The following is a 12,935-nucleotide window of genomic DNA, read 5'->3' as shown; positions in this document are numbered from 1 at the left end:
ACACAGCAGAGCCTCTGGCAGAGCTCCTTCAGCCTAACTGCCAAATACTAAAGATAAGAGAAGCCCAAAATATCAGCTGAACTAGCCAAAATCAGCACAGGGCCCTTATGTGTTTTACAGTGATAATGAGAAAACTGAAGATAGAGAGGTCAGAAATGTCCCATCTGAGAAGCATTCTTGTATAACAGTCCTAGTCTGTAGTTCCAAGATCTAGGACCATATACTGTTGTCAGTCATCCAGAGCTGCCGCATTCTCACCTTTGGACTCCTCCCTGCCCTTTCTCCATTCACCTTTGGTTGTCCCCAGACTGTCTTTATCTTCCACTTTCTTGGTCCTCCTCCCAGACCTCTGCCAGAGACCACAGTTTCTTCTTAGGGGCCTCACCCTTTACCTTCCATTCTCATTGGTGTCCTCTTGGTCTTCCTCTTTCTCAAGCATGTTCTAGGTTGTTGATCTCCAACAACAAGAATGTCTCTCTGTTTTCATCATCTATCACTTCTCTTCCCAGAAAGGTTTCCTTCTCAAAAGTTCCTCTTTGAATGCAACTGAAACTAATAACCAAGTACTTTGGAAATCCTCCCAAGTAATCAGCCAGCCTCACTCTACCTAATATTCTCACTATTTAATTTCCCCTGTATTTTTCCTCTTCTCTAACCAAATGTCCAGACTGTCTTATAGTGCTTACACATGTATCTTTTCCACCTTGAGTTCTCTCTTGCTCTCATATCTCCACTAAGTTATCCTCATTCCCTTCAACAGGGCTCCAAATTAGATCTGCATTAAACAAGCTATTTTCTCCCTCTACTGTATACATAAAATATAGGGTGTGTGTGTGTGTGTGTGCGCGTGTATCTGTCTGTGTAGGAGACTATAATTTTTGAAGTAGATTCACACCTGTTATAACACCCCAGAACTGAACAGAATCTTAGACATCATCCTGTCCAATGCCCAGCTGAGTTTTGAGTGCCCTCTGTGACTTCAGTGAATGTATTCCTCCACTGATTGCAGAATAGTTAAGAATGTAATACCTCACCAACAACCCATTTAACTTTTGGGTGTTCTGATTGTTAGAAAATTTTCTGTAAGTTTATCTAATATCTGCTTTCGGGTAGCGTCTCTCCTCTGGGGTCATAAATAATGGTGTAATACCTCTTCAGTTTGAAGATAACCTTTATATCCTCCAGTTCTGAAATAAATTTCCCAGTCCCTTCAAATGTACCTCAGGTGACATTGTTTCCACATAGTTTTACCACACAAATCACTTTCCTTGGGAACTTTCTGATACATCAGTGTCCTGAATGTAGTGCCATACCCAGTGCTAGAACCAGTACTTCCAGAGTAGTTGTTCATTGCAGTGGATCAGGATAAACCTTTCTGATTGTGTACATTTTACTCCTGTTAGCTCAGTCAAAATTGAATTATATTCATGGGTAATCAAGCAAGACTGTTTCTTCATTTGAATGGATAGGAAGCTAATTTGCTAAGTCTTTTTCCCCCACTTATCATTGAAAGCTATATTCCAGTCCCCTGTCACTTACCTTCTTCTCATCCTAAACATATGCAGTTAGTTTTTAAATCTAAAACTAGGATTTAGTAGTCATTTCTATAAATTTCATCCTTTTTTAGTCCTCATTTATTTTTAATTAAACTTTTTTACTTTTTACTTCCTCCTCCTTGAAACTATCTTCACTTTGCTTCTAGGGCACCACACTTCCCTGCTTTTCCTCCTACCCCACTGGTTTCATTTTTCAGCTTCCTTTGATGATTTATTCTCATCTCCCCAACTTCTACACTTTGGAGTATCCCAAGGCTCAATTCTCAGACTAATCTATGTTCACTCACTAGATGAGCTGGCTTTAAATACCATCTGTGTGTTGATGACTCCCAAATATCTCAAGCCCAGATCACTCCTCTGAACTCAGACTTGTATATTTATTCATTTATTCAACAAATGTCTATTGAGTGGCTATTCTGTGTCAGATACTGTTCTAAGCCCTGGAGACAGACAAAATTCCCTACCCTTGGGAAGCTCATTTTATCCAACTTCTGATCCAGTATCTTCACTTAGGTGTCTAATAGGCATCTTGAATTTAACAAGTTTAAAGCTGAACTCCTCATTTTCCTCCCCAGACATGCTCTGTCCACTGTCTTTCCCATTTCTGTAAATGGCAGCCACATTCTTTCAATTACTCAGGCAAAAAAAAAGACTAAGCCATTTTTTACTCCTCTTTTTCTCACCCCCACATTCATGCTATCAGGAAATCCTATTGGTTTTCCCTTCTGAATATTTTTCAGAATCCAGCCACTTCTTACCACATGCATGACTACCATCCTGGTTCATCCACCATGATCTCTCACTTGGATGATTGAAACAGTCTCTTAATTGGCCTCTCTGCTTCTGTCTTGGCTCTTCTAACAACTTTTCAACCAATTAGCTATAGTGATTATTTTTAAACCAGTCATATTATATCACCCCTCTGCTCAAAACCTTACAATGGCTTTCCGTCTCATTCAGTAAAACCCTTATAATGTCCTTACAATGCTCTACAAGCCCCTACCTGATCGTCTTCCTGTTTCATCTCTGACCTCATCCCCCGTGGTTCCTCCACTTTGCTTAACCAGCTGTAGCCACACTGGCCTTCTTGCTGTTTCTTGAATATGTCATGCATGCTCCTGGCTCCAAGCCTTGGAACTTGCTGCTCCTCTGCCTAAAAACACCCTTGCCTCAGGTATCCACATGGCTTCTTTCCTTACTTTCTGTAGAATTCTGCTTAAATAACACTTTAGAAAGGGTTTCCCAACCACCCTATATAAAATAGCATCACATACACACAAACACACACACCCCTACATCTTCATTCCCTACCCATATCCCCTGCTCTTCTACAGTACTTAGCACACCTGACATACTATATATTACATGTGATACTTGTTTATTTGTTCATTGTATCTCGTACACTAAAATGTAAGTTTTATGAGAAAGAGAACATAGATTTTACTGCTGAATCCCAGTGCCTAGAAAAGTGCTTGCACAGAGTAGGTCCTCCGTGAATATTTGTTGAATTAATGAATCATGAATGAATAGGCCCATGTGAGAGAATAATGCCCCTCCTGAACATTCTACCCCAAAGCAAAATACACATTCTTCTCGAGTGTATATGGGACATTTTCCAGGATAGAATACCATGTTAGGCCACTAATTAAGTTTTAGTCGATTTTAAAAGATAGACATCATACAAAATATCTTCTCTGACCATAATGGGATGAAGTAAGAAATCAATAATAGAAGTAAAACTAGAAAATTCACAAATTTGCAGAAATTAAACAAAACACTCTTAAACATTACATAATGATCAGGGATCAATCGAAGAAGAAGATACAACAATTGTAAATATATATGCACATAAGATAGATGCATCTAAAAACATAGAGCAAATATTAACAGACATAAAGGGAGAAATTGTCAGTAACACAATAATAGTAGGGGACTATAACACCCCATTTATATCAATTGACAAATCATCCAGACAGAAAATCAATAAGGAAGCACTGGCCTTAAATAACATATTAGACCAAATGGACTTAACAGATATATAAAGAAGATTCCATCCAAAAGCAGCAGAATACACATTCTTTTAAAGTGCGAATGGAGCATTATCCAGGATAGATCACATCCTAGGCCACAAAACAAGCCTCAGTAAATTTAAGAAAATTGAAATCATATCAAGCATCATTTCCAACCACAACGCTATGAGACTAGAAATCAACTACAAGAAAAAACTGCAAAAATTACACAGGTGAGGCTAGACAGTGTGCTACTAAACAACCAATGGATCAGTAAAGAAATCAAAGAAGAAATTTTAAAATACCTAGAGACAAATGAAAACAAAAATACAGCAATCCAAAATCTATGGGACACAGCAAAAGCAGTTCTGAGAGGGAAGTTTATAGTGATACAAGCTTACCTCAGGAAACAAGAAAAATCTCAAACAAACAACCTATCCATACACCTAAAGGAACTACAAAAAGAACAAACAAAACCCAAAATTCGTAGAAAGAAAGAAATCACAAAGATAAGAACAGAAATAAATGAAACAGGGTATAAAAAAAAATAGAAAAAATCAGTGATACCAAGAGCTGGTTCTTTGAAGATAAACAAAATTGATAAACCTTTAGCCAGATACATCAAGGAAAAAAAAAAAAAAACAGAGCACAAATCAATAAAATCAGAAATGAAAGCAGAGAAGTTACAGCCAGCACCACAGAAATATAAAAGATCATAAGAGGGCTTCCCTGGTGGTGCAGTGGTTAAGAATCCACCTGCCAATGCAGGGGACACGGGTTCGAGCCCTGGTCTGGGAAGATCCCACATGCCTCAGAGCAACTAAGCCCGTGCGCCACAACTACTGAGACTGCACTCTAGAGCCTGCGAGCCACAACTACTGAGCCCGCATGCCACAACTACTGAAGCCCACGCACCTAGAGCCTGTGCTCTGCATGCAACAAGAGAAGCCACTGCAATGAGAAGCCCGCGCAACGCAACGAAGAGTAGCCCCCACTCACCGCAACTAGAGAAAGCCCCGCACACAGCAACGAAGACCCAATGTAGCCAAAATAAATTAATTAATTTAAAAAAATCATAAGAGATTACTACAAACAACTATATGCCAATAAACTGGACAGAAGAAATGGACAAACTCCTAGATATGTACTGTCTTCCAAGACTGAACCAGGAAGAACTAGAAAATATGAACAGATCAATTACTAGTAATGAAATTGAATCAGGAATTTTAAAACCTCCCAAAAAACAAAAGTCCAGGACCAGACGGCTTCATAGGTGAATTCTACCAAACACTTAGAGAAGAGTTAACAACTATGCTTCTCAAACTTCCAGAAAGTTACAGAGGAAGGAATGCTTCTGAACTCATTCTACAAGGCCCACATCACCCTGATACCAAAACCAGACAAATATATCACAAGAAAAAGGAAATACAGGCCAGTAACACTGATGAACATAGATGCAAAAATCCTCAAAATATTAGCAAACCAAATCCAACAATACATTAAAAAGATCATAAACCATGTTCAAGTGGAAATTATCCAGGGAAGCACAGATGGTTCAGTATCCACAAATCAATCAGTGTGATACACCACATTAACAAACTGAGGAATAAAAATCATATGATCATCTCAATAGATGCAGAAAAAACTTTTGGCAAAATTCAACATCGATTTATAATAAAAACTCTCCACAAAGTGGGTATAGAGGGAACATACCTCAACATAAAAAATGACCATATATGACAAACCCATAGTTAATTACATACTCAACAGTGAAAAGCTGAAAGCATTTCCTCTAAGACCAGGAACAAGACAAGGATGCCCAGTCTCACCACTTTTATTCAACATAGTATTGGAAGTCCTAGGCACAGCAATCAGACAAGAAAAAGAAATGAATCCAAATTGGTAAGGAAGAAGTAAAACTGTCACTGTCTGCAGACAATATGATACTATACATAGAAAATCTGAAAGACACCACCAAAAAACTACTACAGCTTATCAATGAATTCAGTCAAGTTTCAGGACACAAAATTAATATACAGAAATCTGTTGCATTTCTATACACAAACAACAAACTGTCAGAGAAATTAAGGAACAATCCAATTTACAATCACATCAATAAATAAAATAAAATAAAATACCTAAGAATAAATCTAACTAAGAAGGTAAAAGACCTATACTCAGAAAACTCTAAGAAACTGATGAAAGAGATTGAAGATGACATAAACAGATGAAAAGATATATACCATGTTCATGGATTTGAAGGCTTAATATTGTTAAAATGACCATACTACCCAAGACAATCTACAGATTCAATGTAATCCCTATCAAAATGCCAATGGCATTTTTGACAGAACTAGAATAAATAATTTTAAAATTTGTATGGAAACACAAAAGACCCCAAATAGCCAAAACAATCGTGAGAAAGAAGAACAGAGCTGGAGGTATTATGCTCCCTGACTTCAGACCATGCTACCAAGTTGCAGTAATCAAAACACTATGGTACTGGCACAAAAACAGACACATACCTCAAGGAACAGAATAGGGAGCCCAGAAATCAACCCACACACTTATGGTTTCTGTGACAAAGGAGGCAAGAATATACAAGGGAGAAAAAACAGTCTCTTCAATAAATGGTGCTGGGGAAACTGGACAGTTACATGTAAAAGAATGAAATTAGAGCATTTTCTCACATGATATGCAAAAATAAACTCAAAGTAGATTAAAGACCCAAATGTAAAACTGGAAACTACCAGACTCCTAGAAGAAAACAAATAGAATACTCTTTGACATAAATCCAGTATTTTGAGGGATCTGACTCCTAAGGCAAAGGAAACAAAAACAAAAGTAAACAAATAGGACCTAATTAAACTTAAAAGCTTTTGCACAGCAAAGGAAACCATTGACAAAATGAAAAGACAACCTACTGAATGGGAGAAAATATTTACAAATGATGCAACCGACAAGGGGTTAATATCCAAAATATATAAACAGCTCATACAACTCAATATCAAAAAAAGAAACAAACAACCCTATTAAAAAATTGGCAGAAGACCCAAAAAGACATTTCTCTAAAGAAGACATACAGATGGCCAGTAGGCACATGAAAAGATGCTCATCATCGCTAATTATTAGAGAAATGCAAATCAAAACTACAATGGGGTACAACCTCACACCAGTCAGAATGGCCATCATTAAAGAGCCTACAAATGATAAGTGCTAGAGAGGGTGTGGAGAAAAGGGAACCCTCTTACACTATTGGTGGGAATGTAAATTGGTACAATCACTGTGGGAAACAGTATGGAGGTTCCTCAAAAAACTAAAAATAGAGTTGCTGTATGATCCAGCAATCCCACTCCAGGGCATATACCCAGACGAAAATATAATTCGAAAAGATACATGCACCCCTGTGTTCATAGCAGCACTGTTTACAATAGCCAAGACATGGAAACAACCTAAACGTCCATCGACAGATGAATGGATAAAGAAGATGTGGTATATATATATCCAAGGGAATATTACTCAGCCATAAAAAAAGAATGAAATAATGCCATTTGCAGCAACATGGATGGACCTAGAGATTATCATGCTAAGTGAAGTAAGTCAGAAAGAGAAAAACAAATACCATATGATATGACTTATATGTGGAATCTAAAATACGACACAAATGAACATATCTACAAAACAAAAACAGACTTACAGATAAAGAGAACAGATTTGTTGTTGCCAGGGGGAAGCAGGATGGGGAAGGGAAGTTAGCTGAGAGTTTGGGATTAGCAGATACAAACTACTATATATAGGATGGATAAACAACAAGGTCCTACTGTATAGCACAGGGAACTATATTCAATATCCTGTGATAAACCATAATGGAAAAGAATATATATATATACATATATATATGTATATATAGCTGAATCACTTTGTTGTACAGCAGAAATTAAACACAACATTGTAAATCAACTATACTTAAATAAAATTTTTAAAACCACAATGAGATAACACCTCACACCTGTCAGAATGACTATCATCAAAAAGACCACAAATAACAAATGTTGGCAAGGATATGGAGAAAAGGAAACCCTTGTACACTGTTGGTATAATATAAATAGGTGTAGCCACTATGCAGAACAGTATGGAGGTTCCTCAAAAAACTAACAGTAGAACTACCATATGATGCAGTACTTCTACTCCTGGGTGTATATCCAAAGAAAATGAAAACACTAATTTGAAAAGATACATGCACCCCAGTGTTCATAGCCGCATTATTTACAGTAGCCAAGATATGGAAGTAACCTAAGTGTCCATCAACAGATGAATGGAAGAAGGAGATGCATACACACATACACACAATGGAATACTACTTGGCCATAAAAAGAATAAAATTTTGCCATTTGCAGCAACATGACTGGACCTGGAGATATTATGTTTAGTGAAATAAATGACACAGAGAAAGACAAATACTGTGTGTTATCACTTGTATGTGGAATCTAAAAAATAAAACAAACTAATGAATATAACAAAACAGAAACAGACTCACAGATATAGAGAACAAACTAGTGATTACCAGTGTAGAGAGGGAAGTGGGGAAGGGCAACGTAGAGGTAGGGGATTAAGAGGTACAAACTACTATCTATAAAATAAAATACAAGGATATATTGTACAGCACAGGGAATATAGCCAATATTTTATAATAACTTTAAATGGAGTATAATCTATAAAATTTTCAATCACTACATTGTACACTTGAAACTAATATAATTGTAAGTCAGCTATACCTCAATAAAAAAATAAAATAAATAAAAAACTCATGGGACAGTAAAAGCACTGTTAAGGGGAAAGTGTATAGCTATAAGCGTTTATACTAAAGAAACTAGAAATATCTCAAATCAAAAAATTAACTAGGGACTTCCCTGGTGGCGCAGTGGTTAAGAACCCGCCTGCCAATGCAGGGGTCATGGGTTGGAGCCCTGGTCCGGGAAGATCCCACATGCTGCGGAGTAGCTAAGCCCGTGTGCCACAACTACTGAGCCTGTGCTCTAGAGCCCACAAGCCACAACTACTGAACCCCACACGCCTAGAGCTCATGCTCCACAACAAGAGAAGCCACCGCAATGAGAAGCCCGTGCACTGCGACGAAGAGTAGCCCCCGCTTGCCACAACTAGAGAAAGCCTGTGCGCAGCAATGAAGACCCGACGCAGCCAAAAATTAATTAATTAATTTTTTAAAAATACAACTATACAACTTAAGGAACTAGAAAAAAAGAACAGACTAAACCCAAGGCTAGCGAAAGGAAGGAAATAATTAAGATTATGGCGGAGATCAATTAAGTTGAGAATAAAATAACAATAGAGATAATCAGTGAAACCAAAAGTTGGTTCTTTGAAAAGATCAATAGAATTGACAAACCTTCAGCTAGAAAACAAGAGTGAGAACTCTGAAATTACTAAAATCAGAAATGAAAATGGGGTGCTCACTTTGACAGCGCATATACTAAAATTAGAATGATACAAAGATTAGCGTGGTCCCTGCACAGAGATGACACTCAGATTCTTGAAGTGTTTTGTTTTTTTATAGTTGTAGTACAGTATTGTATATTGAAATTATAAGAGAGTAGATTTTAAGCATTCTACCAAAAAAAAAAGTTAACTATATGAGGTAATGGATGTTTTAACTTGATGATAGGAATAATTTTACAATGTATATCAAATCATTATGTTTTACACACATTTAATGTTACAATTTTTTTTGTCAGTTATACTTCAGTAAAGTTGGGTGGTGGGAGAAATGAAAATGGAACATTGCTACCAATCCTACAGAAATAAAAAGGACTATACGAGAGTACTATTAACAACGTATGCCAACAAATTGAATAATTTAGATGAAATGGACAAATTCCTAGAAACACAATACTAACCAAGACTAAATCACAAAGAAATAGAAAATCTGAAGAGACCTGTAACTAATAAGGGGACTGAAGCAGTAATCAGAAGTCTCCAAAGGAAAGCCCTGGACCTGATGGCTTCAGTGGTGAATTGTACCCAACATTTAAAGAACTAACACTAGTCTTTCTCAAACTTTTCCAAAAAATTGAAGAGGAGAGAATACTTTCTGACATGAAGCCAGCATTATCCTGATTCCAAAGCCAGACAAAGACACCACAGGAGAGAAAACTCCAGACTGATATTCCTTACGAACATTGATTTAAAGATCCTCAACAAAACACTACCAAACCAAGCTCAGCAGCATGTTTAAAGGATTATACACCATGACCAAGTGGGATTTGTTCCTGGAGTGCAAGAATGGTTCCGCATATGAACATCAATCAATTTAATAGACCACATTAACAGAATGAAGGGGGAAAAAAACATGATCATCTCAATTTATACAGAAAAGCATCTGATAAATTTCAACACCCTTTCATGATAAAAACACTCAACAAATTAGGAATAGAAAGAAACTACCTTCACATAATAAAAGCCATATGTGAAAAGCCCACAAGGAACATCATACTCAAGGATGAAAGAAGGAAAGCTTTTCCTCTAACATCAGGACAAGGCAAGGATGCCCACTTCTGCCACTTCTACTCAACATAGTACTGGAAGTTGTAGCCAAAGCAATTAGGTGAGGAAAAGAAAAGTAAAAAAGGCATCTAAATTGGAAGGGAAGGAGTAAAATTTTCTCTGTTTGCAAATGATATTATATGTAGAAACCACTAATGATTCCACACAAAAAAGCTGTTAAAATTAATAAATGAATTCAATAAAGTAACAGAATACAAAGTCAACTCACAAAAATTAGTTGCATTTATATACACTATATACTGTGAACAATCTGGAAAGGAAATTATGAAAATTCCACTTATAATAGCATCAAAAAGAATAAAATACTTAGGAATTAAACAAGAAGATGAAAGACTTGTACAATGAAAAGTATAAAACATTGCCAAAAGAAATCAAAGAAGGCATAAATTAGAAACACATCCCATGTCCATGGATTATAAAACAATATTGTTAAGATGTCATTACTATGCAAAGCAATCTATAAATCTATACATTCCTTGCACTCCCTATCTAAATCCCAAAGGCTTTTTTTTTTTTGCAGAAATAGTAGATCCCATCTTAAAATTCATATGGAATCTCAAGGGACCCCAAATAACCAAAACAATCTTGAAAGAGAAGAACAAAGGGGGAGGACTCACACTTCTGATTTCAAAATTTACTACAAAGCTACAGTAATCAAAACAGTGTGGTATTGGCATAAAGACAGACATATATAACAGTGGAATAGAATAGAGAGCACAGACTTAAACTCTTGTATTTATAGTCAAATGATTTTTGACAGGGGTGGCAAGACCATTGAATGGGAAAGGACAGTCTCTTCAACAAATGGTGCTGGAGAAACTGGATATCAATAAGCAAAGGAATGAAGCTGGACACTTATCTAACACTATAACTTAAGATGGATCAGAGACGTAAATGTAAGACCTAAAACAATTAAACTCCTAGAAGAAAACAGGGCAAAAGCTTCCTGACATTGGATTTAGCAATGATTTATTTGGATGTGACACCAGAGGCACAGGCAATAAAAGAAAAAGTAGACAAATGGGACTGCATGAAAATTTTTTTGATTTGTGCATCAAAATATAATATCAACACAGTAAAGAAACAACCCAGAGAATGGGAGATAATATTTGCAAGTCATATATCTGATAAGGGGTTAATATCCAGGAACTATGGAAAACTCCTAAAACTCAACAACAAAATAACCCAATTTAAAAATGGGCAAAGGACTTGAATTCCAAAGAAGAAATACAAATTGGTCAATAAGCACATGAAAAGATGCTCAATATCATTGATAGGGAAATGCAAATCAAAACTACAATGAGATATCACCTCACACCCATTAGGATGGCTACTATTAAAAAAAAAAAAAGAAAATACCAAGGTTTGGTGAGGATATGGAGAAATTAGAACCCTTGTGCATTGTTAGTGGGAATGTAAAATGGTATAGCTGCTGTGGAAAATGTTATGGCAATTCCTCAAAAAATTAAAAATAGAATTATCATATGATTGAGAAATTCTACTTCTGGATATATATCCAAAAGAATTGAAAACAGGGTTTTGAAGACATGTTTATATGCCCATGTTCATGGCAGCATTATTCACAGTAGCTAAAACAGAAGCAACCCAAGTGTCCATCAGTGGATGATGGATAAACAAAATGTGGTATACACATATAATGGAATATTATTCAGCCTTGAAAAGGAAGGAAGTTCTGCCATATGCTACAACATGAATGAAACTAGAGGACATTATGCTAAGTGAGATAAGCCAGTCACAAAAAGACAAATACTATATGATGATTCCACTTATGTGACATACTTAGAGTAATCAGAATCATGGAGACAGAAAGTAGAATAGTGGTTGCCAGGGGGAGGAAGGTATAGGAAGTTATTGTTTAATGAGTATAGAGTTTCAGTTTTACATGATGAAAGAGTTATGGAGATGGTTGGTAGTGATGGTTGTACAACATTATGAACAAATTTAATACCATTGAATTATAAACTTAAAAATGGGTAAGATGGTAAATTTTATGTGTATTTTACCACAATAAAAAAAATTAGGGGTGGGGGGAGATAATGCCCTGCCAAAGATATCTGTATCCTAATCCTCAGAACCTATAAATGTGTTACCTAACATGGCAAAAGGAATTTTGCAGAAATGGTTAAGGATCTTGAGATGGAGAGAGTAGCCTGGATTATCCAGGTGGGCCCAATGTAATCTCAAAGGGAAGCAGGAAAGTCAGTGTTAGAGAGGGATTTGAAGGTGCTATGCTGCTGGCTTTGAAGATGGAAGAAGGGGCCAGGAGCCAAGGAGCAACCATACTCTAGAAGTTGTAAAAGGCAAGGAAATAAATTCTCCCCTTCAGCCTCCAGAAGGAACACAGCTCTGGTAACACCTTGATTTTAGCTTAGTGAGACATTTTGGATTTCTGACCCCCAGAACTTTAAGAGAATAAATTTGTGTTGTTTTGAACAACTAGCTTGTGATCATTTATTCCAGCAGCAATAGGAAACTGATGCACACTCCTGCCACTATTAGACTGTAACCTTCTATAGGACAGGGGTCTGGTCTTCCTTGATTTTGTAATACATCACAGGTCACTGTTGCTGGAGCACAGGTACTTTGGCTTTTTAAATAGAGAATATATGACAGATAATCATGTCCCTTTTGCTCACCACAAAGCCTGATAAATGATGATACTACTAGATGCAGGTCAGCTTTCTAAGAATGTCCCAGTACATAAGAGCCCACAGCTGGAATAACTCTTTAAGAAATAATTCACTTCTCCTTGAACAGTGAAGTTCAC

At 36.6% G+C, this 12,935-nt stretch overlaps 1 protein-coding gene and 1 non-coding gene across 4 annotated transcripts in view; both read left to right on the top strand.

The window, feature by feature from the left end:
• Positions 1–12,935, top strand: part of SCAPER (S-phase cyclin A associated protein in the ER) — a 473,879-nt gene that overhangs the window by 418,821 nt on the left and 42,123 nt on the right. The window lies entirely within an intron of this gene.
• On the top strand, positions 9,033–9,136 carry LOC114236641 (U6 spliceosomal RNA). Its single transcript, XR_003622537.1, has one exon. It is a non-coding gene; the product is annotated as a U6 spliceosomal RNA (small nuclear RNA).

The sequence above is a fragment of the Balaenoptera acutorostrata genome, chromosome 3 (assembly GCF_949987535.1).
Source record: "Balaenoptera acutorostrata chromosome 3, mBalAcu1.1, whole genome shotgun sequence".
Taxonomy (NCBI): Eukaryota; Metazoa; Chordata; class Mammalia; order Artiodactyla; family Balaenopteridae; genus Balaenoptera; species Balaenoptera acutorostrata.
The sequence above is the reverse complement of the archived record's forward strand: the minus strand, read 5'-3'. Positions and strand labels throughout refer to the sequence as shown.